This window comes from Ochotona curzoniae, unplaced genomic scaffold (assembly GCF_017591425.1).
Source record: "Ochotona curzoniae isolate NIBS_2020 unplaced genomic scaffold, NIBS_Ocur_1.0 contig_2754, whole genome shotgun sequence".
Taxonomy (NCBI): domain Eukaryota; kingdom Metazoa; phylum Chordata; class Mammalia; order Lagomorpha; family Ochotonidae; genus Ochotona; species Ochotona curzoniae.
In genome coordinates this window covers 27,432,659-27,456,430 of record NW_024465582.1, presented here as the reverse complement: position 1 = coordinate 27,456,430, position 23,772 = coordinate 27,432,659, and the positions used below count along the sequence as shown (strand labels likewise).

General features: G+C 39.2%; 1 long non-coding RNA gene across 1 annotated transcript; it reads left to right on the top strand.

Moving 5' to 3' along the window:
* The first annotated feature begins 2,212 nt into the window (after positions 1–2,212).
* On the top strand, positions 2,213–19,493 carry LOC121154667. Its single transcript, XR_005883575.1, has 3 exons — positions 2,213–2,301; positions 15,083–15,153; positions 19,435–19,493. It is a non-coding gene; the product is annotated as an uncharacterized LOC121154667 (long non-coding RNA).
* Positions 19,494–23,772: the final 4,279 nt, after the last annotated feature.

The window sequence follows — 23,772 nt, the reverse complement described above, 5'->3', positions numbered from 1 at the left end:
CATTACCCACCTCTGCCATTAAATCCTCAGTTTTCAGAGAAGAAAACAAAATCATCAGGTGGGTTCAAGCGTATTAGTGAGGACCCAACAGTGACTCCAATAATATTTTTAAAAGCTATTAAAATCCATGCCATTTTTATAAAGGAAACTTAAAAACATTTGGTTGGCTGATATTTTTCTTTCTTAACCTTGTAAAGAGTATACATTCATTTCCATTCAGGGCTTTTGTTTAGCTTTTCTATTTCAAGCAGAATTTTTATCTAGAATTTCCAAAGGTCTAACATTGTGCTAAAATTTTGATTCAGCACTGCGGCTATTTTCTTAGTTTGATAAAGCCATTTTTCCTTTCCCAGTTCTAAAAGCAGGACTATTTTTAACAGTTTTACCAGGACCATCAAAATAGCCTTTTACAAAAACAACTTTTGGCTAAGGTAATTGCTTGTCTCTTTGCTGAGACTGAGAAACAACGCAAAATTGCCCACGTGTTAGGAAACTAAAATTGAGTATGACAAGAAGTCCAAATATTGGTGTTTTTTCCTGTTGGGCTAAATAAAGCTTTTGCTGATTCTTTAATGTTTCCTATAATATGTTAGATTCAGAGATAAACAGTTAAAAAGTATACCCTCTTGTAGTTTGATAGTTCATTTTCCGTTACTACTTACTCCAATGTAAAAAGAAATTATCAGAAATAGTTTAATTTGGGGAACATTTTCACTGACAAATGAAGCTGCGAGTTAAGGATTTTCATGTGAAGAAAAGCAATAAGACTCGGCAACAATACTCAGATGGTGGATAAGACTAAACCTAAGGAGGAGGAAGAGGATGATAGCTGGATGGATTTTAAAAGGTTTACAATGATTGCAAGAAGCTACAGGATTACTTGATATACACACAAAGGAAGTGTATGGACAGTTCTCAAAAGAGGAAATACAAGTGTCCACTAAATATATGAAAATATGCTCAGGATGATTAGTCACCAACGAAATGCAAATCCAAACCACAATGAGATCTCACTTTATCCTTATCAAAGTGGACAAAATAATCAAAATGACAGACAGTGGGACCTGCATTGTGGCATAGTACCTAAAGCTGCCACCTGCGATGCTTGCATCCCATATGGGTGATGGTTTGTATCCCAGTGCTTCCACTTTCTATCCAGCTCCCTGCTAATGGGCGTGGAAAAGTAGTGGAAGATGCCCCAAGTGTTTGGGAACCTACCAGAAATGTGGAAGAGCCATACAAAGCTCCTGGACCTGACTTTGACCTGACTCAGCCCTTTTTGTTGTAGCCATATTGGAAATGAACCAGCAAATGCAAGATACCTCTATCCTTCTCTTTGTCTCTTTCAAGTATGTATCGGCAGCTATAAAAATTTTATATATGATACATATTATATTTATGCTAAATAACATAAACTTATACTGTGGAATATAATATAATATGTATATATATATATATATATATATATCTGAGAAGAATTTATCAGGCAAGTTTTATATGGGGCAGACTCAATAGAAGCAAAACATACAATTGCACAGTTTAGTTACTGTGAAAAGAACTTATTTTGCATAAGTGATTTCTTGTGTAGAAGCTATGCCCTTGGTTATAAGATTTTCTTTACCTTAATAGTCTTTCACAGTGGTGGGTGTTGTGACACAACAGGTTAAGCCACAATTTTGGACACTGTATCCGTATCAAATTTTCAGTTTCAGTCTTTGATGCTCCGCTTTTTGTCTGGCTTCCTGCTAGTGCACATTAGAAGCAGCAACTAATGGCCCAAATACTTGAATCTGTCCCACTAATGTGGGAGAAACTGGATTTGGTATCTGGCTCCTGTCTTTGGCCTGTCCCAGAATGACCCAAGATGAACCAGTTCCAACTGCTGTAGAGTGAATCATCAAATGGAAGATCTCTGTCTCTCTTTCTCTGTCTCTTCTCCTTTTAAATAAATGAGTAGATCTGTAGAAAGAATCACTTATAGAGATTTGTGAACACAGTGGGAAAATATTGCAGAGAAAAGAGAAGTATTTGTAATAATTCTATGATACATCTTTTTCTACATCAAAGCCTCAGGAATATTTGAACAAAAACTTACTGCCCTGTGGACAACAATGTTCACGTGAAAAGTTTGTCTCAGAGGACGTTTTCATCAAGCTGTGATAATCTAGCAAATTTTTCTTCTCTATGTAAAGGAAATATCACAGTGGTGATTATATTGGTGGTGAAGTGATGTCACCTACGGCCTTTATTGTTCCATTTCTCTTCAATTGTTGGAGTGAATTCTGTCCCACGAGATTGATGGTGAGTCTCTCAATTATGGAAACTCAGGCTTTACACATTCCCAAACATAATATATAGATTCTCAAGGCGAGTGTGCTGTATCATGTAGAGAGATTTTCGACTAGAAATTCTGATTTTTACTAGACTGTGACTTGGACTTAGCTTTGTACTCTTGTACCTCCGTTTTCCGCTGTATGTTTTTTGTTGTTATTATTCAGCCAAATATTTCCTTAAATGCAATTGGCACCATCTAGTAAAAGTGAATCAAGGGTGATTTATGTAACTAATACAATACTTTCTTTATAATGATGGAAATGTTTAGTGGTGTTCCTACCTAACAGAATGAAGGTGATCTGTGGAAGGAGTCTTGAGGATTCTCATGTTCTATACAAAATAATTTAAACTGAAGCTTTGCTAAAAGAAACACTTATAATATGTCTCCTCTTTGGTGAAAATATCCAGCAGTGATCCAGTTGAAAGAGGTTCATACATCTAGATTTTGTGATTTGTAAACCTAGGTAAATAAATTTTACTTTCTGGGTAAAATTAGAGTCAGATTTTGGAATCAATTTTTGCTTCCAAGTCACAGTGACAGCTCTAGACATAAACTCACCTCTTGGATGATACAAAGAAATCTATGCTTCCAAATTTATTTATTACCAAAGAGGAGCTTATTCATGAAATAGAATCTGCCCAAATGTTTGTAACTGTGAAAAATCCTCACACCTTTATTTGGCTAGAACAACTCAAGGATCTGTAGTCACAAATTTGACTGGTGCACTTGAGATGGGGAACATAGGAGCCTACTTTATTCTAATGAAGTGAATTTCATTTTTTGTGGCGGGGGAGATTTTTAGAGTATGATTCCCTGCTTATTGAAATCTTCAAATTCCCTAGTCCATTAGGGGAAACTGCCAGTGGCAGGCAGATACTAGCTGATTGAGGTCTGTTCTGGTTTGGAGTTTGGAAAGATGCAAACAAAGCTGTACGTCAGGGATCCCAATTCAGCAGTTCAAAATGCATGCAAGGTATCATAGGCCAGCCAGGATACAAGCTGTCCTTCGAAGAAGAACTGGTTCTTTTCATATTGGTTAGCCGAGGCAAATGTTTTTGGTTATTTCCCTAAGCAGTAATGATGGTCTTAAATCATTACAAGTAGAATCAGAATTAGAGTCACTTTATGCTGACCTTGTCTCTGTAGGTTTCCTTGGCTCCCACCAAAGCGGATGTGTCTGCTTCTCTGGAAGAGTAGACATTCAGTCGTTTGGAGACGTGGATCTGGGTAGTCAAGGAGGACCTCTGTTCCTCTGTCACCTCAGCCTGCAAGGCAGTACCAGCTACATCGTGCTGGATCATAAAGGTGTTAATAGATAATTTCCATCGTCAGAGAGAACAGGCCCATGACAGAAGATGCAAATCATTGACTTCTCAATGTCCTTTCCTTTCTACTTGCACCATTCATTTCTGCTCATATACTAGTTTGATCAGAAGAAAACAGACTTAATTTCCACTGATGAAACTTGAGATTAGATATTTTACTTTGCAAAGAGAATTTAATGATCTTAGTTTTTACCCTCTAAGTCCTCATACGTGGTAAGCACTGTATTAAATATTAATTTTAGAATAATTATGGCTTTTCTCTGTACAGGTCTGAGGGAGGAGGAATCATTAAGGATTTGTTTTCCAGTGTGTAGACTATTCATGTGACTTTTTTTCCACTCTTCTTATTCTAGTTTTAAATTAATTTTTTTTCTTGGATGTTAATTTAGTCAGAAGATCACCCAGTAGCTAGGGCAATAAGGTATTTTTCTGTTAGCAGCTTTGTAAAAAGCTTTGATGGGAAATAGATAAGCTAATAAGTAAACTTAATTATTCAAATTACTTACAAGTTTTGTTTCTTCTATTTGTTAATGTGCTAGTCCCACCTAGAACTCTGCAGAATGCAAATGTAACACCATAAAAATGTACACATATGGGAAAATGTATTGATGTTGTTAGAATGGGGAAGATTGCTTGTGAGATTGAGAATGTGAGAAAAACTAGATGAAGAGGCAAGATGATCAGAAACAGAAAGAGATGAGTTTGGAAACAGAAAGAGATGAGTTTATCTCTTCAAGTTACTAACAGTTTAGCCACAGGAAAGTAAGATCTAAATACTTAAAGCCCTGATTTATTTATAATGAAGTAGAACTACAAATCCGGAGCTATATGAGAGGTTTGCTATAAAAATATGTAATCAAATGAGTGCAATCATTTTTACAACAAATTGTGAGAATGTGAATGAATGTTACTTTAATGGTACAGTAGAGAATGATGTATCCTATATAGAAACACAGAACTTCTATGAGAAACATCTTTCTGTGTCCAATTTAAATGCTGATCAGATTCCCTTAATAATGAACATTCATCCAACTCAAAGTGCAATAAATGGACCCTTCAGTTTTACACCTAACTATTCCATTAATTCTTTGAGTACATTTTTCAAGTCTTTTGACCTCCTCTGAATTATTAGGACCAGTTACCCAGTATCCCTCAGGTTCCAAGCTCCTAAGGCTCCTGCAGAGTTCTGTTAACTTCGCACTGTCCTACATGTAAATCTCAGACTGGGTTCCCCAAGACAGCAGAGCTTAGGTGAAATTGTGCATGTGAATAACTCTGGGAGAGGATCCTAGGTGGTGCTGGTGGGGGAGGAGGGTGTGAGGAGATGAGACAGGGCAGAAGTCATCCAAGAGTGCATTCGTGAGCATGTTGAAGCTGCGAGTGACTGGTTCAGTCACACTGGAGACCTGTGAGAGACTATGGAGCACGCATACACGATGCTGTCTGAGGAGAGAGTGAGTTGGCTCATTTTGTTTCTTATTTCCCTTTCTTTATTGGCAAAGGGTTATCACTGAGGCGACAACCCCCTGCCCTCTGTCCTCCCATGTACGTGGGCCAGCATGTCAGATAAAATGTGCAGTGACAAGTCAGGGTGCTTGCATAAGGAAGTCATTGGCACACAGGGAAAGAGTGAGAGCCTCTGAAGGGGTAAAGGACAAAGTCATGGCAGCATATGCTGCATTACTGCAAATGTCAGCAAGATGCATTGCTCAGATGCCTCCAGGACAAGATAGCTTCTTGTCTTCAGGCATCCAGCTGTTGATGCTTCAGGATTCATTTTAGGTTTGAAAATGAGTAATCGCTCTTTTTTGGGGAAATCCTCAGCCAGTAGCTGGGCACCAAAGTGCTGCAAAGGTCTGTTCATTTCTGCCTGAAGACCTCCATGACAGTTAGCCTTTGATCCAGAGCTCCTCCTGGCAGACACCTTCTTTGTTTTTCATTCCAACCTGAGAATTCCTAAACCCAGTCTTTGCTTATTCCTTTCTTTGCTTACTCCTACTCAGATGTTTCCACTTAGGAAAACTTTTACTATCCCAAGTCCATATTGGTGTCTGCTTCCTGCAAAACGGAATCTCTAACAAGTGTGTAATTTTTATGAAAGATTTGGAAAATAACAACCTATGGATTTAAGACAAAGAAGACTTGATCTCACATGGTTCAATAGGAAAATTGGACTCGAAGAACCCTCTTGAAGGAGGAGGGCTAGATAAGACATATCACTTGAAGTATGGAAGACAAAAGTATAGTCAGTGAAATCAGAATGGAAAACATCTGAACATTTGAAATAAATGACATATTGGCACCAGAAGGCACTTAGAGTAAATGTCTGAAGGAATTGATAATATTTCCTTCCTTAGGCAGATTTTAAAGAATGATATGTATATCCCATGGAGGCATTTGTCATTTTGAAAAGGATTATTGCAGATTACGTTTTTTTTTTTTTTAATTACAGATTGCTTTATCTTTCAAAGAAAGTAGAATCAGAACACAGTTGTGTTGGTCATTCAGTCCATACACAGATCGTTGCAGTAACATTGTAGATTCAGCAGGAGTATGTATTTAAATGCATTTAAATGTAACTACTCTTGTCTCAAGTGCTTGACTCTCTTCCACCCATGTAGGGGAGCTGGATGGAGTTCTAGGCCCCTGGCTTCAGCCTGGCCCAGTCCTGGTTGCTGTGGGCTAACGGGAGTGAAGTAGCAGGTGGAAGCTCCTTCTGTGCCTTTTTTTTCCTCCTTCTGTCTCCCTGCACTCGCATGGGAGACCCAGAAGAGGCTCCTGGCTCCTGGGTTTGGATCAGCTCAGCCTGAGAGTGAGAGCTATAGTGGGGCCTGGGTTGAGTGGCCCAGAACGCCTTTCTCAGTGGAAAGGACAGAGCAGTGGATGGCAAAGGCAGATGCACTCTGGAAGATATGGTGGCCCATTGGGGCCTGCAGGGGCATATGGTACCATACCAGAGGAAGGAGGGTGGAACAAAGTAGACAACTACCCCAACCAAGAGATGACAGCAAATATCTGAGCAAAGGGAGATTCCAAGGTCAACTATGTCAGCCAATGGACATTGAAAAGATTTCCTCTTCCTTGGATTGGTAAGACTGATAGCATTTCAGAACTATTGAAACCATTAAGCAGAACTCTCAGAACATGTTCCACATTGGGGACCCTGGGTTGATATAGGATGGCCATTCCCCATCCCGGGGTGTTGGGGCAGTTGGGAAGCTGGATGTGGCTTTTCCCCTTATCTTCCCCCTCCCATCAGGTACAGGAAGAAGCAAAATAAAATTTGGAAACCATGGTATCACCTACTTTGCCCTAATCCTCAATCCTTTCCACCCTGATCAACTATGTAAACATCATATTAAAAGAGTAAAATAATTTTGTAAGTATTACATGTAATGCTTTACATATATAAAGCTCATGCATATTCTATCAGCCATTATTATTCTTAAAATCCCTGAAAGATTTTTCTTTAATTTGAGAGGTAGGGGGAAGAGAAAGAGAGAAAATGAACAAATGTATAGAGGCAGCACTATCTATTGGTTCACTCCACAAATGGCCGCAACAGCTGGGGTCACAGCCAGGAGTATGGGATCCAATCCAGATCTCCCTTGTAGGTGGTAGGTACCCAATTGCATGAGCCATCAGGGTTACCTCCTAGGGTCTACAGTGGGGGCGGGGGGAACCTGGAATCAAGAGCCAGAGCTGGAAATCAAAGCCCTCCAATGAGTGAATCAAGTATCTTAATTGCTGAACTATTTGCAGACTTTCTGGTCCATTATGTTAGTGGCAAAAAAAAAAAAAGCAAAACATGAGCTATACATAAGAAATACATATTTATGAATCTACTCATGGAGAAAAGTTCAGAAGGATAAGCCCCAAGTTGCTATGTGTGGCACATTGTCCCTATCTCTGTCTTGGTGATGCTGAGTAGAAGAGGAGATGCCTGGAAATTTTCAGATTTCACTCTAAGAAGATGTGTTACTTTTGAAATTTTTAAGGAATATTGAAGGGAAAAACTTGATTAAAAAAAAATTGAAACAGTACAGTGAGGCAAAAGGATGGGTTTTGAGTTCTGCCAGATTGAATTAACCCCGATTTTGCTATTTGTCATCATTTAATGTTGAACACATCACTGGCTATCTTGATGATCAATTTTCTGATATAAAGTGAAGTTAATAACCTCTTTCATCGGGTATGAGACATTTCCAGCAGGGAACAAGTGCCAGCAACTGTTATCTGTTATTACTAGAGGAAGAACATGTTCTTGGTGGGATCATTAGGAAACAGGAGTTAAAGGGTAGGGTGGAAAATTGATCTTGTCTAGGATCCCTGCGTCCTTCAGAGAAAGGAATATGGGACTAAAGTCTCAGGACAGAGCCTGCTAAGGTACATATGCAGACCCTGAATACTCCTACTCCATCATCCCTGGAGTCACAGGCTGGAGGCTGAGGGGAGATGACAAATGGCACTCCTGAAGGTTTTCCTGTTTATCCTGAGAATCATATACCAAAGAGTTGGTCCCTCTGGAAATCGAGACTCCACCTTGCAAGGTTTTGCAGCATGTGGCTTGGAAAGTAGGATCAAGTGTGCTGCTCCTAGAGTTCTAATGCGTATCAGGGAGCGGAGAAGACAGAGAAAGAAAAAGTGTGAAAGGGGAGCGAAGGAAAGAAGGAAGGGAAGTAAACTCTTTGTGTCTGGCAACCAAAAATCGTTAAATAAGGCATCTCTGTTAACCAGCAGCTGAGTAAATTACCATTGCAAAGTATTCTTGCTTGCCCTGCTGTGTTCTGCCTTGATACCATATGGTTTTATTTTCAAAAGCTGTCAGCCTCAAGATAAAAGCTGAGGGAAAGGTAAAAGCAAAATCTAGAAATTATATAAACCATTGAATGACTTCGTTGCTGAACTGGTATGAATCAAGCTAGTGGAAGCAGTCAGTCAGGACGACTAGAAAGTAGGTGCCAAGGATTGCTGACACTATCAGAAGCTGGAAGACATCAGGAAGAATCCTCCCGAAACAGTTTCAGAGAGATCATGGCCCTGTCAACACTTGACCATACCTCTAGCCTCTAGAATTATGGAAGAATAATTTCTGTTTTCCAAGTGGCCCAGTTTGGGGTACATTTTTAGGGAAACCCTAAAACTTCAGCAGCCTTAATTGTGCCTCCAGGGTTCCAGAAAATCATAGATTTGAATGTTCTTTTCATGTTGAACCCTTAAGACTTGTGATTGTATAGCCTGGTTATTGGCTTAAGGAAAGCATCAATATTCCTCTATCTTATTATAGGCATGTTATGCATAGCTTTATTCTAAAGGCACTGCACAAGAGAAGGTGCAAGAACAGATAGTAACATCTATTTACATTTTTTGTGTTGTATCCATTCTAGTCTGTAGATTGCTGGCAGAGAATTTTTTCTGGTGCATTAGCTTATATATTTATATATTTACATATCTGCATATTTTATATTCATATATTTAAATGTCAGATATCACAAGATAAAGTTCAGGAAAGAAAGGATAATTCTTCCTTATTGAACTTGTTGTCCTAAGGTTCTGTGGACCTTCTTATTGGTGAAGAGGTGCCTCAGTGCATGCACTTCTATGATAGAATGCATCTGGCTCACTTGGTGGTTCCTGTCACTATTTGCAGATAGCTTGTCGTCTTGATTTCAGTACACACTCACGGTGCACACTCATGGTGCATTTCTCAGACTTCGTGGAGACTTTGCTTACCTCCAGTACATTCTGCAAAATACTGCACCCTGTTCTCGAACTTGAACCTGACAGTAGTATAAATACTATGCTTTCTTTGCCTGCTCTGTGAGTCTCTTCCTTCTCTAGACACATTTAGATTCTGCTCCTTTGCAGATACCGCATCATGTACCACCTGAACATTTCCTGTGCAACACCACTGAGCATTTGGCTCTCTCGACTCAATTCACATCTGTTGTATCTATAGCTAAAGGCAATTCTGCTTTAGATAGCCACCTTGCCATTTTCTACCATAACAAATTAAAGCAAGTAGTTGTTTATTTTCATTAAATTGTCGGATTTTTTACTCAACTTTATATACATAGAAGTTGCTTTTTCCACATAATTTGTTCATCTAATTGATTATTTGCATTACCTTAATTTCCCTTGATATAATGCTCCAGTTGAGGAACATGTTCTGATTTCTTGCAGTAGAAACACCATCAGTCAAATGTATCACCACATAAAAATGTCGGATGAGGAGATGAAGTTTGTTGTCTTGATTTAATCACTCCATATTTTCAAATATCACATTGCATTACATTCTTGCGGCATGACTATGATTTGTCAATTAAAAACAATATAAATTCGAAGAAACACAGGCCTTATATGATTCATGGATAGGACAGCATAATATGACAAGAGGATTGTGCATCCACAACTCAGTGCCCTTCTGCATATTGAACTGTGTTCCAATCTGAACGTCATCGGCTCTGCCTCAGAAAGGTTTGAACTGTAATGCTAATCTTACGGATGAGACTTTTCATAATCCAGGATCTTCTCCTTCTGCTATAGATTTTTGCTCTTGAACCTGCACTTTAATTTTGCCCCAGATGCATCCTGTATATCTCTATGCTTTTACCTTTAATTCTTTCCTATGTGAATGGAAGAACCTATAGTATGATGAGCTAGGAGCACCCCATCACACAGTACTACTGTCTTTGTTAGATGTTGTCCTTGTAAAATCTGTCAGTGGGTCACTGTACCTGTTTAGGCTCTAACTTGCTCAGCTGACAGTTTCTCACTTACTAATGAACTTCTCCCTTGAACTTCTATTTTAAAAAATTTATTTATATTAAATGAAAGAATTATAGAGAGAACAAAAGAGAGCAAAGGAGAGCGGGATCTTCCATCCACTGGCTTACTACCCCAGATGGCCACCAGCCAGAGATGAGTTCTGAAGCAGGGATCTAGAAACCTCTTCCTGGTCTCCCACTTGTGTGCAGGAGCTCATTACACCATCATCGAATAAACAGTGGCCATTTCCAAGGAGCTGGATCAGAAGTGGAGCAGCTGAGACATGAACCAGTGTCCATTGATAATCTGTCTGCTTGTTATTTTCAAGGTTCACTGTCAAATCGAAGCAGTGTCAGTGACAAAATGTTCCTCTGATTGAACCCCCTGCCATGTTCACAGCTCACCCCTGTGTCAATAATCAAAGTATTGTGTTATCAACACAATTAATCACACAGTGATATCATGAAACCGGCCAATGGGAAATTCCAGCTCTATTAAGTTTGAGTTGATTCATGAGCAAGTCCGTGACAAAGTGACTCTTTGCCAAGTTATCAAAACCCAAAAGTATCACGGCAGAAAATAAAGAACTGCTGTTTAAAAACTCAATTACTCAACATACACTTTCTCACTATTCATCAACATCAGACTACTACTGATGAGTATCTCCAAAAGGTAAATGGACCTATTGTAGGGACAACTTATAGTTCAAGAATCTCATGAATGAACCTGGTGCCCTTGTCCTTACTCAGTTTTCCCTGGTACAGACATCTGAGGGCCACACCATCTCTACAGCCATAGAATAGATTTCCTCTGGGTATTTGCAAGTGCCCCTTTATATAACTTATACCTAAATAGTCATTTCTTCTAGAAGCTCCAAGGATGGCCAGCAACTACCAGTAAATACCTTCATTCCATAAATTGTGTGTCGCTGGAGGACATGACCAAAGGCTACCTTGAGCTTTAAATCATTGTTTCATGTACAAAGGGATAGGGAGAAAGGAGAAAGGATAATAGACTCTTTTCAAGACAGCGCATATGCAGAGAAAATAGAAGAATGAAAAGAAATCTACGTATCTTAATGACGCTGTACCAACACTTCTCTTCATCTGAGTGAGACACTTTGTGAGACTTTGTGCACACCTCTGCACTCTAGACCTGAACCGAGGGGCTTTGATCTGAGTTTCAGAAAGGCCTTTCTGGGTTTGACACATCAGGTCTCAGGCTATTGATCCCCGTGTACTCATTTCAGCTCCTCAAATCCATCCATTTCTGGCTATAATCATCATGTCTCTGCGAAGATCAAATCTTTCTCCTGGATTCCAGGACTCCATTTCTAATGGCCTCTCAGTAGCAACTAAAACAAAATGTGTATCAAAAGAATTTATCAAGTTTAGACCAGCTTTTCTACTCATTGTGTCTTTTTGTATCACTGAGTTCACTTTTCCATTAAGCTCTGGAATTCTTCTTTAACTCCATCTTGTTTTGGTGTCTCTAATCATCCCTTGGGTTGTCCAGTTCTATCTGGTCAATATCAATATAACTCCTAAGCCTTATATCACTGCTCCACTTTGGGTCATCAACCCTTCTTTCTTAGGATGGTACAGTTGTATTTTACACTATGGATACTGTGTATTAGCTACTGTCCTACCCGTTGTTAAAATATTCCCATCATCCCTTTTTTTTAAAAAATTAATTATTTTTCATTGGAAAGGCAGATATATATATAGAGAGAAATACAGAAAGATTTTCTGTCTGGTGGTCATTCCCTAATAGGCCACAACAGCCAGAGCTCAGCCAATCTGAAGCCAGTAGCTAGGAGATTCTTCTGGGTTTCCTCTATCTAACAGAAGCCCTGTACCCTGACCCCCACATAACAAAGTGGTATAGTTTACAGTTTACATTTATAAACGTAGTGGTCTGTCTGAGAACAGAGACTGAGTTCTCTGCATTCTGTTAGCTCACCCTGTGCAATGATTTGGTGTGATTTGATGACAGGAAAGGAAGGAGAGGGTGTTCTTTCAAAAACACAGGGAAAGCGTGGCCCTACTTAACCTGGGCTAGACAAAGTGGGGATGCCATAAAAGCTGATTACTAGGGAAGGCTGTGCTTACCATTCCTTTCTTCTTCTCTTTTTCCTCCAGAATACTGTTGGTGACTTAGAATTTTTTACACTGGCAAAAACTTGACTCAACAGTCAGGATGCAGGAAATATGTCCTCATATTCTTTGGTCATCCTTTTTCCTCTTTTTTATTTAATTATATCAGAGGTTTGCATCTATTAAAGTAAGGTTCTGGGTCACTCATTGGGTTTGGTTCATGTTCAGTATGCAAGCCAGTTTTATAGAGCAACAAAATCAGATGGCAGCAGATATTTCACTCTGAATCCTGAACAGCAGGGGACAACTACTTTCATTGACATTGTTCAAAAGTCTAATTCCCACTTTTGTTCTGATGATTATATTTTAGAGAGTCTTGTGAGGTTTGTTCTCTGAGGTGGCCAAGTCATATGCATGTCATAACAAGAATAAAATAACAAAATGTGTCTCTCCAGAGATCTCAAGTTTCCCAAGGCACTGAAAATGTTTCCAAATAGTCTCATAAAATTATTATTGTAAAAAAAATTTACTTAATGTTGGATTAGAAAAAAAGAAAATTTTGAAAGTGACAGGTTTTGAATTATAAATGCTAAAATTTATTTAAAAGGTAATTCAACCCATTTATTAGAAGAATAATAACGGGTTGTAAAGAAGAAAGCCTTATGTAAGAATGTGGGTAGTTTAAGAAGCCTATTGACTTACTTTCTCTTCACATTGGATTTATTGGAATGTCTACTGGACCTAACCAGAGGAGATTAATCAGTTTTTGCTTGGTTACAACTTTCTGAGGGAGTGGATGTTCAGAGCAGAGGTTAAAACACTGCTTGGGATGTTTGCTTTCCATATCAGAATGCCCAGAATCTGTTCCCAGCTTTGCTCTTGATTCTAGCATCCGCTTAATGCGTGCCTGAGAGCCAGCAAAGGATAGCTTAAGTTACATAATTAGGTTTCTGCCAACCAGGTGGGAAACCACAATTCAGTTCTGGGTTCTTCACTGTGGGTTAGGCCAGCCCTGGTTATTGCAAGCATTTGAAGGCTCTCTCTTCTTCTCTCCCTCCCTTTCAAGTAAATATATAGATAGCAAGTTTCTAAAAAAGCAAGTTTCTAAAACGTTTAGCTTTAGTTTCAGTTTCAGTTTGCTTGTGTTTTATTAGTGGCAGGCCAGTGGCTTCTGGTGAAGATAAAGATTTGTGAATCAGATCATTTGATATGATTAAGCACATTCCTGTTTCATTCCACAGGTACCAGTACTAGGTCAGATGTGAAACTCCCTTTTGATCCCTATCACTGGCTACACAGCTTTTGATCCTCTGACTGGCTACATAATTTAGCTTCCTGGTACCCTATGCCTTCATTGTTAAGTAGGGATCAATGAGTCTACTGTGAGGATTAGACACAACATGACATGTAAAATATGTATTATTCTCTTGGCACCAAATCCTGCAGAGACAAGAGCTTCCTATAAATAGTTTACATGATGACATGGTTATTACCTCGGTTGTTTTTCATTTGTGAAAATGCAGGAATATGATTCTGAAGTAGTCCTTTAGCTTCCAGTCCAGTAATCACTACATAGAATGGTGGATGCAAGTAAGCACTGTGGTAACAATGGGAAAGTCTGACATGCAATCTGAAATTTGGCTCCAATTTTGGATATGCATGCAGGACTCACCATATGCTGAACACTATTAAGCTTCTGTTGTTCATTAATTGATCCAAGTCATCATGATGGTCCAAAGAATAGGTGATTTTTTTTTTAAAGATTCATCCATTTTTATTGCAAAATCAGATATATAGAGAGGAGGAGAGACAGACAGAGTGACCACAACGGCCAGTACTGTGCCAATCCGAAGCCGGGAGTCAGGAGCTCTTCTGGGTCTCCCACGCGGGCGCAGGGTCCCCAGGATTTGGACCGTCCTTGACTGCTTTCCCAGGCTTTAAGCAGGGAGCTGGATGAGAAGCGGGGTCTCTGAGATTAGAACCAGCGCCCATATGGGATCCTGGCATGTTCAAGAAGAGGACCCTAGCCGTTAGGCCACTGTGTCCGGCCCAAGAGTAAGTGATATTACTACTTCTTTTTCACTGACAGGAAAAATGATGCAAAGAAATGACAAAACATTTAGCAACTTGCTGCTGACATTCATTGGGAGAGCTTTGGGACTAGGATTTGAATGCAGACAATGCCAAGCTCGTGCTTCTTAGCCTTTTTTGCTTTCTATGGTCATTTCACAGGTTCACTATAACAATGCAATGTAATAATAAATCCAACTTCACTGGGCTTGCGAACATTTACCTAAGTGTGAAAGATGACTGTTATTAAGTTGTAATTAAGGTGCATCACTATCCTGATGAAACAAAGTACTGTGAAGTGACACCATTGAAGCTGTGAAATTCTTAGCGCCTTTAGTTCTGATATCAATAAGATACACTTTTCCAGGGAGCCACAATACGTATTACCTGAAAAAGAAATTGAAAATAATTTCTCATCTATGGAAAATATTATTTGAACACTTGAAATCCTTTACTCTGTCAGTTACAGGTCATTTTTTTTTTTCTAGGATGTATAAGGAAGCTGTTCTCATGAGTTCAGAAATGGCTTAGCAGCACAAGATTCAGTGGACGTGCCAGGGTATGTCCTATCTTTTTATTGATACATTCACATGTTGGGGAAAATTTATTTTGCCTCATGGGTCAGTGTATTCACCTAATGATTCTTAGGAAGGAAAAAAGCAATACTCAGTGATCTTTGCTTTTTCATTGCTAAACAAAATTTTAGTCTAAATGGAAGCATGTTGTTATTCTGTAGTCAGCACTTGATAGACACATATGCATAATTGGTATTCAGTAAACATTTTGGATTTAAAAGCTTAACCTTGTATAAATAGTTCCTACTTCATTAGACAGGCTCAAGTTGCATTTCTGATTAAGTGTCTAATAGGCAATTGGGGAAAATAAAGCAACTCTAGATGTTGGTATCATTAAACATGGTAAAATTATGCTCTAAAACCAATAGGCTTTATCAGCATGCTCATGTTTTTAAGATTATATAAAAATTATCTTTGTTGGGCTTGAAATTGCTTCTAAGTAAATATTAAACTTGAATAATTGTTTTCTTGCTGCTTAGAATTTGTAAAGGCAGTGGGACTTGCTATGTACAGAAAATTTTCTTCAAGTTAGGAATTTTAATGGGGATAGAAATAGAGAGGAAAGGAGAGAGAAAGCAGAAGCTTTAAAAATGTTGAAAATAAAGTTTTCTCTATATATTATTGGAAAATATTGTTGTATCAACCAAAGATATTGATAAAAACATTAACAACCTTAGAGTGATGTTATACTTGGGAATATTGCTTTAGAAATGATTTTATAAGAGTTCATGAAAATCTTACAAAAGATGTTATGCATGAAGATTTGAATGATTGCTTATTTAAGTCTGCTTATTTTCTATTATTTTAGTACACTATTTATGTTTATAGAATTTCTAGGATGTATTTTATTCATACATTTCAAGGTTACCTGAAATAAGTTTGTTAACAAAAAACTCAGTACCCAAATCACTGAATCGTGTATTCATCATAATTATAACTGGTATACATATAGTTACAATATAATTGTACAACACCTATTTTAGAACGCCAACATAAAGTTTACTTCATGTTAAATATATTTTTTGATTAAATGTGTTTAAATGATTGATATTAATGAAATATTCGTTAACTATCTTGCTTTTATGGGTTTGTGAAATGTTTTCTTTACAGCTTTCTTGGAATATTCCAATCAGGTGAATTTGGTCACCATCTAGTAACAATTGCCGGTCAAATGTTCATGAATCATGCCTTGTCTCTTTTCTGTGAACCCATTGCTATGGGACTGCAGCAAAATAATCAGCAGTTGAGGCAGAATGCAAGTCAATTATGCTAGTCTATTATGCTAGTAAACTGATAATTCTCTTAAAATAGCATAGCTTTCTCAGCAAAGGATGCATTATGCACATTTATGTTCTAGAGCAAATTCCTTAATTTCTTGAGAATAAGTAGCTGTTTATAGACAACCTCACTGAATCTCACTGGCTGCATTATTAAGTACAAAACAGTCCACAATAAGATGCTGAAAGTGTTGCATTCTGGAGGCAAGCAGAGCTGGATTTGAATCCTGGCATAGCAAATCAGTAGTGAAGGGGCCTCTTCCAGAGGCAGCAGGTGTAACAGAGCGAACAGGATAGAGGAAAGGGCCTAGCCTTTGACGTCAGAACTTCTGGAGATGAACACTGGTTCTTCTGTTTAGAGGATGCTTACCTTCGGGCAAATGAGGTTTTAAATGAAAAAAAAAAATAGTCATTCTTACACACACACATACAGACACTGGATTAGGGCTTGATGCAGAGAAGCTACTTTTGTTTATCAGTCATTGCTAACTGTGTGATGTAGTAAACGGATTTTTATGTGGAAATGTTCCTTAATCTGTAATCTAGTAATCTAAATGCTTTAGGCAATTGATACCATATCACTCTCCACCAACAACCTAACCAGACTTACCAAATCATTAATAAATAAGGAAACTCCCTCCCCGCTGCCAAAAAGTTCTGACATACCTAACATACTTCTAGTATTATAGCAGCGTTGGTTAAGCAGGGTAAATCCAGTTAATCCCAGCATGACTCACGACGTGTCTATGTAGCCACTGCTATTTTCGTAGCATTTAATCACTTGGTTGGCATAGTTTCAAGCACAGATATGTACAAATATAATCTGAATGGAAAGACAAACATTAATTTGTGGTTCTTTCATGTCTTTCTGTCTGACTTCTCATACATAAACCGGGCTGTGACAGGTGAAAGAAAATACTCTTTACACTCCGTTCCCAAGACCTAATTTTTGAAAATTTGTGAAATAATGCTTGATGGTCAAGCTCAGCATATAGCTTCACATTAAGTATGTGTTTAAAAGGTGCAAGAAAAAAAAATAACGACTAGATTGAGTCATGTACACACAGACATCCTCACCACCCATGTGAACATGATTTGTACATACTGTAGTCACACATTGTGTGTTATTTACAGCCTGTGTTGCAAGCACAAGTATGTGTTTGCTGCTGTGGTTGAATCCACTCAAATTTATTTGTTTTCTTTTCGTATTTCTTCTTCTAACTGCGGTGCCTCCAAAACAGTCTCTCTCCGATCTATCTTCCCTTAGCTGCTGGAAGGAATTTTCAACACTACCTATCTGGTCTTATCACTTCTCCTTAGAATCCTTCAGTGATCACCCCTTGCTCTTGGGACAAAATCAAATCCCATAGCACAGTCTGGTCCCTGTTTATTTCCCAATTCTTATCTTAGTGTATAGTATATATTTAGTGTAACTGAACTTCAATATTTGCAGCTCCTTTCCTGTTTTAAGTGTACCTCACATCGTGTTCCTCCCCCAATCACAAAGGTTGTCCTCTTTTTCTACATGTTACTGGACAAATTGTTAGCTACTTAGTTACCCAATATCAGAGGACTTCCCATTTGGCCTCCTCAATCTAGCATTACCTATGCTATTAGCTCTTTCTGATCAGAAGATTTGTAAAATCTGTGACAAAATGATCTGTATTCAATTCTGAACTTGGCATTAAACTGTGAGATCCCTGAGGGCACACGGCATTTTCCTTTCTGACTTTCTAATTTCCAGGCCTACAACAAGCAGCACACAGCAGATGTGCAATCAGTGAGATTAGCAGATACTCAAAGTGCTGAGCCTAAATTGAACAACTGCCTACCTGAAAAGGAGCAAAGCAATGTGTAAGCTATTCCCTCTGTGGAGCCCTTAGCTTTGAAAGTAATTTCTTATTCATGGCCAGCTCTCAGTCATCTACAATCCCAGTGGTTCAGTAGTCAAGAAGCAGAGTGATACAGGCTAATTACCAACTCAGGGCATTTCAACTGCTGTGTTCTTACCTTGCACCTTAAATGGTATTCAGGCCAACTGGCCGCATTGTTTTCTAGCAGGAAGTACATATACATTATATAAATGTATAAATACTTTGTACATAAATACTTTGTATTACTATGCAGCATTAAAAAATTGTATTCTTTTTTAAAGGTCATATAATAAAAATAGTGATCCAGTTTTCAGGCATTTAAAGTTATCTATTTTAAATGTTGACTATGCCAGTGTTTCCAAGGCACAGCTTGACTTTACACCTGTCCTGTGTAGTTCATTGAGTTGTGCCATTGGCTGACAACAGCAGAGACCACGCATGACACTGCTGGAGATGATCTGTGTTGCGCTTTGACAGTCAGGGGCAGCAGGACCATAAATAAACAGAAACTGCTGGGGTTAGGATTCCAGAAGAGAAAAGAGGAAGGGACAATCCTGCGTGTTGCAGACAGTCAAAAAATGGAAATTGTGAGAAACTCAGCGTTCTGTGATGGCAAAAATCAGTGGTTAAGTAGACATGAGTGCTCGGCCAACTGGGGGCCACTGTGTGGCCTTTGAGTGTGCTCCTGGGTTGGCTGGCCCTCTTGCATCATTTGGACAGTCTGTAACCTTAAAGATCAGACATGTAGACTAGAGTCAGACTGATCTGTAAAGAGACATGAAAGCATTTTCCAGATGAAAAAATGAAATCAACTATTTGAGTCCTTCTCTTTTTTCTTCTGTAATTGTAGGGTCTCATATGTGTCCGCTACCCACACTCCTCATCTCTGCTTGTGCAGGGCCAAATTTGAATTACATCTTCCTTTCGGTGCTTCAGAGCATAAGGACAAGCATACCATATGTCAGAGACTAAGTTTGCTATTTTCTAGACCATATTAGGAGAAATTTTTGATTTTGTGTTCTGTATATTCAGCTTCTCAAAATAAATGGCCTCTCCCTCCCTGGCAAATCCTGTTTCTAGTTTTCTCATCTGCTGCCCCCTTTACTTTCTGAAGCCCGCAAGGAAGAAAGAAACTCTGTATAAACTGAAGAAGAGATTTCTCTTAAGGAAATTTGCACAGAGATTATAGATAAAGAAATGCAAACAGCGATATTGCTCTAACACAGAAACTCAGACTCCCCTGGACAATGGTTGAGCATTTGAAGGTGAGCTGCTTGCCGACTACTCATTAATCCTGAGTCACAAACACCATCTGTCCTGGGAAAGCCTGGTAGAAGTCTCTTCTGGCTGTCCACTGGTTTTCCCATCTCTGGCTCAGATGTGATGATTAATTACATGTTTTAGACTATCTGTGAGGACAGAAGATATGTATTCTTTTGTCAGAAATTGAAGGGTTGAGGATTTCGGGGGTCAGGTTGCAAGGAACTCCTGTTCTCTGGGTTGGTCCTTCCTTAATGGGGAGGAAGAGCCAGCGCTTCCAGAGCTTCCCTTCCCTGGGCAACCTTCCTGGGCTGCAGACACTGGCTTCTTGAAGAAAAGCAAAGCTTAAGTTAAAAAAAAAAAAAAGATAGGAAGGCCCTCTAGGGTGTCAAGTACAAAACAGAACCAAAGAAACTGATGTGAGCTCTGTAGTCAGTTTGTTGTTTCTTTGAACCCTGCCAAGAGGAAGACAAGATCTGTGTATGACAGCATGGGTGGGTCATCTTCCAGTTAGTGCTGGGAATGTCTGAGTTCCAATGCTGAGGGGCCACAGTAAACTCAGGCCTCATGCCGTACACAGATAAGAGAAGCTGCAACAGCTTTGTGGCACGCTTATTGTACCATTGCCAGTGAAGTATCTGTGAAGGACCTCTGTCATTGGGGAAGTTTTCCTTAAAAATTTCCTCTTCTTCTTTTTTTTTTTTTTTTGTTTTTGTTTTTTGAAAGACAGAATTAGACAGAGGGAGGGGAAAGGGAAAGAGAGAGAGATCTTACATCCATTGGTTAAAATTGCCGCAATAGCCAGGGTTAGGCTGGACCAAAGCCAGGAACCTTGAGTTCCATTTGGTTCTCCCACATGGGAGGCAAGGATCTGAGCACTGGGGGTATCTACTGCTGCCTTTCCAGGTCATTGGTAGCAGATTGGATTAGATGTGCAGCAGCCAGGACGCAAACCAGTGCTCCAGTGGGACGCTGGCATTACAGGGCAGTGAATGGATGTGCTCTGTCCTGGGAAAGTGTTGCTAAGGTGCCTGCTGCTGAAACCAAACCCTTCAGGAATGGGGACATGGAGCTGTGTTTTTCAAAACCTGCCCCCAAAAGTGTAGAGCACTCAGCTCCCAAATCTCTATCCATAGACTACAAAGTGTTACAGTTTTAGTCCCATAAAACTAACTGCTCTAATTACCAAGGAAGACAGCAGGACTGGGGTCTAAAGCTCTGAGAGTATGTTTATCCACTTCCCCTTAAAATATCAGTTTGTAGAACTTTGAGACATATGAGCTCTGTTACCTTGAAACCTTTTTTAGTTTTGTTGCACTAAGTACAAAAAAAATTTTAAAAAGTTTTTATGCACCTGCTTAATAAACAATTAGCAGCTCTAAACTTGATCCAGAGCTAGAAGCGTCACACAGCTCAAACAACGAATGGACTGGATTCTCAGACACCAATCACATTTCACACTGGTCTCTGTATTAACAAAGCTGATCATTGGTTATTTATCTACCATTTTCATTCAATAGGAATTATCCTTTGAATCTGTTGATCATACGAACACTGTTTTAAAAAAGGGCAATATCAAATAATGGGTAATAAATTAACATTCTGTTGAAATATGGGCTATTGGTTAAATATATATATATATATTTATTTATTTATATTGGAAAGTCAGATATACAGAGAGGAGGAGAGACAGAATGGAAGATCTTCCATCCGATGATTCACTCCCCTAGTGGCTGGAATGGCCAGAGCTGTGCCAATCCAAAGCCAAGAGCTTCTTCCAGTCTCCTGCGCTGGTGCAGGGTCCCAATGCTTTGGGTTGTCCTCCACTGCTTTCCCAGGCCAAAAGCAGGGAGCTGGTTGGGAAGCGGGGCTGCTGGGATTAGAACCGGGGACCCTATGGAATCCCAGAGCATGCGAGGCGAGGACTTTAGCCGCTAGGCTACCGCCCTGGGCCCTAAATGAATTTTTTTTTTGAAGGGGGGAGAGATGGAGATGAAGATAGAGATAGTGGCAGGAGGAATCCCTTAAATATCATGGTTTTTTACATGGCAGGGATCCAAGTACCTGAGCCATTGTCAGCTGAGCCCCTAATGTACATGTTAGCAGGGAGCCGAAATTGGGAATGGTAGTAGGAGTTAAACGAACACATTCTGCTAAGGTAGGTGGGTGTTCTAAGCAGCATCCTGTCTTTCTTCACCAAATAACCACAGTTATGGATTTTTTTTGTTACTTAAATTTTTGTGTTTTTTTTAAAGATGTATATATATATGTATATATATGTATATATACATATATATGTATATATATGTATATATATATGTATATATATATAACAAGAATCACAAGCAACAAGAAAGTTACAGTGAGCCTTTAAAACTGAATATCTACTCTGAATCAACTCAGCTTGAAAATTTTCATTCACAAAGTCACATATAACTTAGGAACTGCACATTTTCTCTTTTGTTAAGTCAAGAAAATGAATTAATTATAAGGAACCAATCATTAAACCTTTATTAGCTAATTTCAGTGACTGAACTCTGTGCACTAGCACGTATTCTACAAGTCGGGAAAGAAGGCTGCCTTCTCTGCTGGAGTATGATTTCAAAATGTGATTTTTCCATAGCAATGAAAATGTTTATAATGAACCTTATAGACTAAAGGAGAAAATTGAATAAAATCATCTGACATGACTGGATTCAACTAAGGACCATTGTCTCCATAAGCCTGATTCTTACTGTTTAAGGCACTAATTACTATTTTTTTTAAGTCAGAGACTCATTCGAGAGAATGCCAACTCACTTCTTCATTGACTTCATTAATCCAATCAGGAAGACCCTGCCCTGGGAACCCAATCATTTCTTAGATTTACTTATTTTATTATTGGAAAGTCAGGTTTACACAGAGAAGGAGAGACAGAAAGATCTGCTTACTGGTCCATTTCCCAAGTGGCTGTGACAGCCAGAGCTGAGCCAATCCGAAGGCAGGAGCCAGGAGCTTCCTTCGGGTCTCCCATGCGGGTGCAGGGTCCCAAGGCCTAGCACCATCCTGGACTGCTTTCTCAGGCCACAGGCAGGGAGCTGGATGGGACGTGGATCAGCCAGGACATGAACTGGAGCCCGTATGGGATCCAGGTACATGCACGGGAAGAACTTAGCTACTAGGCCACTGGGCCCGACCCAACCATTTCTAAATGTCCTTCTTTTCAATGCTGTTGAATCAAGCATGGCTTTAAGAGAGATATTTAAACCTTAACAAAAGGCAAAACTGAATATTAATAGGCAAGTGAGAGGTACACAGGTCATTTAGAATTTCAGGGTGAAAATGTGTTCTTTGTGTATTCTCGCTTTTTGTATTCAATCCCATGAAAAGGGAATCTTCTTCTTGGGGGAGGTAATGACAGGTTTATCTCTCTTCACTGTACTTATCCCATGGGAGAATAGGTTTATTTTGTTAGTGGGATGGGGAGAAGCAGCCTGGCAAATATGACTTAGGCCACTCTGAAGCGTTTTTCCTAAGTTCTTATCTCTGAGATGTGCTTAGGTGTCTATTGCATAGATACAGCTTAGTCCTGTTGGAACTGGAACGTTCTTTTGACCATAGGTCCATCCTGTGTTCTTTTTCGCCAATGAACCAAATCCTTAATAATAGAAATGATCCTTAAAAATCTCTCTCTGGGTCACCTTGTCTCTCTTTCTGGTTCAGAGATGAGGATTAAATTATTTGATTCCTTACCCCATCCTGCCCTCTGCCCTCATGACAGAATCCAACATGACTGAGTTCTGGAAATTCCAGCTTTGTGTCCTCATCCCCTCAGTCCAGCCTTTTCGTGAACAAGACATTTCTGGCCCAGTGGGGTATCTTTAGATCACTGGTAGAATGCAGTTGATCAAAAGGCAGTTCCAATGAGAGAGCTGTTATAAAGGTCTGGGTTGAGCCCAAGCTCACCATGAGACAGTTGGCCTGTACAGCATGGTCAAGGTGTCCAAAAATGGTGACCTGGGCAAGGACAATGTTCGCAGTGACACAAAGTAGGATTCCACATACATCTTTGAGGTAAAGCAAAAAAATTTTGAATGTGGAAATGAAGAGTATGGAGCTGTAAAGAGCGATATCAAAATTCTAACAGGAGTATGATGAATGGAGAATTCATTTACTGAGATGGAAAGCTGTCCTTAGCATTCTGTGTTGTTTT